Source organism: Teleopsis dalmanni, chromosome 2 (genome assembly GCF_002237135.1).
Source record: "Teleopsis dalmanni isolate 2A chromosome 2, ASM223713v2, whole genome shotgun sequence".
NCBI lineage: Eukaryota > Metazoa > Arthropoda > Insecta > Diptera > Diopsidae > Teleopsis > Teleopsis dalmanni.
The window spans coordinates 144,584,674-144,591,928 of record NC_051847.1 but is presented as its reverse complement, the minus strand read 5'-3'; positions in this window follow the sequence as shown (position 1 = coordinate 144,591,928).

The window sequence follows — 7,255 nt, the reverse complement described above, 5'->3', positions numbered from 1 at the left end:
TTTACGCATTAGTTTCGTAAGAATATGCAGAAAAACAACTTTTAATATTCTCATATATGTTATTTTAAAATATTAAGAAATTGAAATATTTGTGTTTTTTAACCTCTTTTTTATGATCATAGTTTATCATTTTGATAAGATTTTAACTAGGTTATAGGCTGACGGGCCAAAAAGGCCACGCGTAGACCATTAAGGTACTTTGCGATACCAGATCAGAATCTTATTTCTATCTTATTACTTGCGAATTGTATTAAGGGTACAACAGTAACCTCAGGCATGTGCTCCTGTTCTGTAAAATTGACCAATTAATGTTCTACAGTTTCCTCGGCTAAACGATAAAACCTCTTCGATGCACTTTTCCTTGTATAAGTTAACAGCTAATGAAGTTGAGATGCCAGTCTCATCATGTAAGGTGCTAACTATGCCTAGTTACTTTTAGTTTGGAGAAAGAACGGGTTGTAGAAAAAAGATAAGGAAAGTGATCACATAAATGGTAAATCATACAATTTTGCATAGTAAAAAATAGATTTACTGTCATTGTGAGTTTGGACTGTTTTACATAATTAAATTAAGATTAATAAAGATGTATAGTAAAAATACAATTGTAAAATAAATATAAATTCGCTTGTGTATAAATTAAAAAAAAAAAGATTAGAAAAAAATCAAATAAAAACTTTTAGTTATTAAGCAATAATAATTTGTGAAAAATAAAAGCTTAAAAGATCACCATATGAATGCGAAAGTTTTTATTAAAATTTGAACAAAAAATCTGTAACAAGCCTTAGGTGAAAAAAAGAAATTTCAAAAAAATTAATTCAGCAAACTTTGAAAAAAGTTTATGTAAAAAAGACTTGTTTGAACCTAATTATAAATAAAAATTAATTTATATATGTTAGTTTAAGCTTAGGTTAAAATATTCTTGCTCAACACATATTGATTCAACCACACTACATGTTGGTTTTTATATCTTCTCAAAATTAATAGGTTAATTTAATTAATATTTGGTTAGAGCATATTTTTCTGAGTGTAGGTAAGTTAAAAAATACTAGTTCGTAATTTCAACTTCTACGTAACTATTCAGAAAGTCCAGATAAAATTTTATTTTTTGAAACATTTAATTTAAATCCATTTATGTTATTTTTAACGTATTAACTTCCAGATAAGATTATCGAATTCTCCTTCATGTTTGTCCTTAAATTGCAAGTTTCTAAAAAAAACTAATCCTCTACTCAACTGTACTCAATATGCAAAATGTAAGTCCTTGAAATAAGGATTTTCACAAAATTAAAAATCAAAAATTTCATATTAAATAGTTTAGTTCAACTTATGAGAGGCAAGTTCGCATTTAAGCCTGTTGATTAAATGATTTCCGTTGTTCTGTGCTATGAACTTGTTAACCATAAAAGCCTTCGCATAACAAAGCCATAAGTTCCAGCTTTCCAACAAACAGCTAACAGTTCCATAATACAGCATCCAACAACTACAATCACAAGTGCAGTTGGAACGACAAGTTCAGTTTTAAAAGGCATTTTGACTTACAAATGAAGCACTTCTGTCTGCCTGCATAACCGCAGCATATAATTTTGTGGCAATGCACAAAAAAAACGCAAAAATACATGATCAAGGTTAACGAAAAAAGGGCTTCAAGGGCAGAACTATGCCAGTAACTACTGGTTTTAGTATAGCAGTGGGTACCACAATATATGCGTAGCCATATTTCTCTACACAGTTATGTATCTGTATCTGTACAGCATTAATATGCGGTTGCATTGACGTTTTGTGGCAGCAGCAACAGCAGCAGCGGTCCCTGCAATCTGCTGGCGTAACATTACAGATAAAACGTTTTGTTTATGAAAAAATATTGCAAATTTTTATGCCTGAGAGTCGTTTCGGTTTCCAGAAGTGTTTGTTCGTAGGTTTCAGAATGCTTGACTAAGAGTGTGTATGTCGACGTGTTGGTTAAAAGATATTTCAAGGTTGAATTACTTAGGCAGCATTAATATCAAAGCCACAAACAAAAACACCATCAATAATAATAACAGAAACCTTAATGGAACCGGCTTAAGGCACAGCATTTCAGTGAAAGTTTTAAGGAAACGAGACAATTTAAAGCAAGTAAAGTAAATTTATCAACGCAACGTTGTGCATCAATATTTATATCGCGTATTCATATATTGATACGGAAAAGGTAGCGCAATTTAGATATTAATTCTGTAATATATAAAATTTTTAATAAAAACAAGATTAATTACAATGTGATAAATAAATGTAATTGTGGTAGAAACATTAAAAACTTTGATTAAAATTGTTTATACTCAATGGGCTTTTGCAGCGGTATGACGGATAGTAATCTTTTGGGATCAAAGCTATACGAGGATTACTAAACAAAAGAATATAAAAAATTGTCAATTAATCTAGGTAACTGTTAGAACAGCATATCATGTACATTGTGTTCATGTTGATAGTGAAAAATATATTTATGAAGGTTATAATAAGCAAGCTTTATTAGAACACAGTAAACTGAAAATCAAATTGTAGTGCTTAATAAAATTTTTCAACTACATTTAATAAGTATTTTAAATCTGATATTGGAAGTGTCCACTTCTCACACATATATTCAGTATTCAACTAACTCCACTGTAATTGTACATACATACATTATAATATCTTAGATATTCGAACTTTAAATATAAGAGCCTTATTTTGTCACGCATACAATATTTTGAAATTAAAACTTGTAGTTCCGAATTCAAAATTTTTGAAAAAAAGTATTGAAAGAAATCCAATACTCTCATTGAGATGCCACGTAGAGATATCAGTCTTGTGGTAGGTTTACTCACAGGTCATTGCAGATAAGAAAACCATATTAGAAGAATCCCTCTTTCAATTATATCTGTCGTAGTTAAGGAGAGAACAATGAAAAGCGTCTCATCTCCTCAGTACATGTACGGCGTTATTTACTGCTCTAGTGGCCTCCCTTTTGAGGTTCTTGGTCAATTGCAAGACCACCCACAAAATAGAATTTCAAGTTTTGTTAAGGGTATATAGTGGTTTTAAACCTCTGAGTGTTTTAATTATATGGTCACAAAATAGGTCAATAGGTCTAAAAGGATGCCCTTTGGATCGCCCATCTAATATAAATTTATTTGAAATACTTTGGCAAAGAGCATTTTTGAACTGGAAACTAGAAAGCGTTATTTTTACTTTTGTAAATTTTTAAACCGTTAATAACTTAAAGAAATAGTGCAAAAGAAGTGGATGGTTTCTAATCTGAAATGACAATTACTAATTGTTATATAAAAAACAAAGATTTATTGTAATTATTTAAAAAACATTTTGTATAAATAACATCCTTGAATTAATTTTTATTTTTTTATGAGAAAAGACCCCAAAATTAAAATATTTACCCTAAAAACAAAATTCTTTTTTATTTATGAATGTCTACTCTAAACAATTCAAACCTAATCAACCGATATATTAAAGGTAGTCCCAATCGATAAGTGTTTTGGTTAGTGTCACTAATTAAATAAAAAAGTGACAAAAAAAACCTGTAACTTAAGCATTGAAAGTTTGTGCAACCTTGTCTACTTGTGGGAAAACACGACTAGTCATTGCTTCTAATTTGACAGGCACAAGTTCAAAACCTGGCACTTCAATCCAAACAAATTAAGTACAGACTATAAACTAACTAAGAAATTCTACTGTTAATGAGTACTTAGCAATACCAAAACAGCGTTCTATGGTAAGCCAAATTTCAATAAATTAAATAAATTTTTGTCCTTATCTTTTCTTTGCTATTCGAATCCCTCTAACTTTGAAATAAACTTAATTTTTTAATTCCAATAAGTTCGCATATATTTAACACTGAAAATGCAAAATGTTTCTTATAGATACTTAAATCTCCAACAGTTTTACATCTGAAGGAGGTTTGTTCTTAAAATAATAAAATTTATTAACACTTTTAATTTTTGTTTAATTGTCAAATACAAAATAATGTCATGTTTTTACTTAAATAAATTGTAAAAAGAAAATACTAAACACATGGAACCTTCTTAACTCATTTAGCAAAAATTTATAATAAAATAATAAAATTATCTTAAAAGAAAACTATTTGCAATAAACATGAATAAAAATCAAAAAAATAAAATAACAAAAACAATTTTTGCGACCAGAACCATTGAATCTGGCGGAGGTTACATTATTGTCTGCAGAAATCAGTCAGTAGGTTAAAACTAACAACTTAATAAGTTGTCATAAACGTAAAATTAATATTATATTCTTCTGCTTACATAAAGAACAACTCAATTTAATTATTCTATATCTTAAAAGAAGTTTGTTTTTCGTTTAAATGTCAAATACAAAATTAACTTTAAACAATTTTTCATAAAGACTTATGTTTTCACTTAAAAAATGGTAAAAAGTATTTATCCATTGAACCTTCTTGACCCGTTTGATAAAAATTTATAATAAAATTAAAATAATGAAACATAAATTACAATGCCTTTATACTTTGTGCCAAAAAAAAAACAAAAAATCGAGCGTGAAGCTGACCATGACTTCTTCCACCTGATGCTGTTGCCTTTATATCTGAATATCTGAAACTGCTGCAAGTCAAACGAGAGGAAAAAATTAATGCTGACTGCCAAATAAAGTACAAGCATTTAAAGAAAAGTTCACTGACACTGATTTAGACCTGCTCGCGCCTTCACTTTTAACTGGCACAAACAGTTAACTTTGCCAACCTGAACTCTGGTTTAAATGGTTGAAATTATGTGACCGCACAACACACTGCCCAAATTAACGTTTTTATTTCGGTCATGTTAAGAAACATTTTTTTATGCCAAACTTTTAAAAATTATTGTATATCCGCAGCATTCGCCAGCAACAAACACTAATGGCCACAACAAAAACAAAGCCCAAGAGTTTGTTTCTTCCTGCTTTGCTAGTTGGGTAAACGTTATAGGTGAACCCGGTTGTTTTAAACGTGCCTCTCCTATGTCTTTTCTTATTAATTTTTAAGTTATTTATTGTAATGTAATTTATCTTTACACACTCTTTTATATATTTTTTTATTTATTTTTTAATATACTTTTCGGTCATAAAACCTTAAAAAAGTGTTAACAGAAAACATAAATTTTGCAAAGCAACTTTTTGCTTTGTAAATTTATCTGACTCCAAGGACTTCACTATGAATTCCAAGGTGTGAGATGGCGAAGACTGAAGTAGGAAGAAATCTGAAGTAGAGTGGATGAAGTATTTAATTTTGTATGTAAACTGAAAGGCACGTGAAAGAACATTTGTGCTTTGTCTAAATATTTTTATAAACAATTTTGTTAGTGAATTTTAGCTGAAATATTAACTTTTTGAAGTAGTTAAGTAAGGCAGCTTATTTTCAGAAATTCACTTATTTAGTCAAAAACTGATTTTGTCAGAAAATTAAAAAGGCACTAAATACTGAAACAATAGTTTTATAAAAAATGTTTTAAAATCTCTTTAATAATCAATATTACTGAACTACTTAGTTTTTTTAATCAACGCTATAGTAATATTAAACTGAACACATCAAAAATAGATGTTGGATATAGCTTAAAACAATTAAATAATCTCCGCATTGTCACAGGTTTGTCACTAACAATTGTACACGTAAAGATCTATATTTTTTAGTTGTAAATGTTTTGAAAGAATGAGTTATTATATTATAGTATTAGCTATGGTTAAGTAAGATTTAATTAAGGATTTGCAAAGACGTAAGAAATTACATATCTTAGGTCTTCCAATAATACATTACAAAAAATAAATTTTATAATTTAACAGATGTAAAAAGTTATAAATATTAGCAACATAAAGAGAATTTAATAATAATAAAATAAATTAATAATAAATTAAATTATAATAAATTCTGATACTTAATATATGTAAATATTTATAAAATATTAAGAACAAAAAAAAATTTTAAATACTGGTAATAATAAAATAATAATAAATTAAATTATAATAAATTCTGATACTTATCAAATGTAAATATTTATAAAATATTAAGAATACAAAAAAAAATTAAAAATACTAGTAATAATAAAATAATAATTAATTAAATTATAATAAATTCCTACAATAAATACCTAAATGTAAATAGTTATCAAATATAAGCGACATAGAAAGAAATTAATAATAATAAAAAAAATTCAAAAATAAATTAAATTATAATAAATTTTAATATTTAGTAGGTATAAATAGTTGTAAAATATTACGAATATAAAAAAAATTTAACTTAATGTTAAAGAAAAACATTTTTTATTAATACAAGTATGACATTAAAAAAAAATTAATAAAAGTCTTTAATACTGCTATTTCTAATACAATTTTCTATATTATTTATCTGTATATAATAGGAATGAAAAATAAGGGGACTGTGAGAAATTAATATATTATATGCATAGAGCAAAACAAATTAGAGAAGCATTTTATTTTTATAAACATCTTATAATGATTATTTAATATTTTTTTAAATACAATATTAAAATCGTTTAATAAAATAGTTAAAAAAAATGGTTTTTCGTTTTTTTTCTACGTTTCAAACTTATTAAATTGTACTTTGTAATTACTTGGGGTTTTCACGATCACGCGTGATAAAATTGGTAACGGAATAAAATATTAACAGAGCATAGCAGTAACAAGTTATATTTTGAGTACACGTATTTTGTTGTTGGCACTTTACAATGTTACCATATTACTCGATTACCGAGCTTATTACTTTAAATTGTAAGTATTTTAAATAAAACTTTCATTTTTAAAGAATTTTTTTTTATATTTTAATAAAACTTAAAGTTAGTTTTGAGTTATTCAAGTTATCAACCATGAATCAGATTGTCTTGTATTTTAAGAATAACTTTGCTCGTTAAAGTTAACCACATTACTATATTATATTTTAAATAAAATATTGTAAATATAACTGAAAGTTTTTAATTAAATTTTGCCATAGAAGATATTTTATACATGTGTATATATCATTCATTAGTTTATAACTTACCCATGTTTCATTACCACTATAATAATTTATGAAAATATATCAAATATGAAAGAAATTTGGTATTTTATAATAATAATAAATAAAATATATTTATTGTTGTAAAATAATATAAAAAAAATGCATCCAATAAATGCTTTACTGCAAATTTTATTAATCTAAAAGTTTTTGAAAAAAAATGTAACGACTAGGTAGTCATCACAGCAAAGTGTAATGATATTAAAAAAAAAA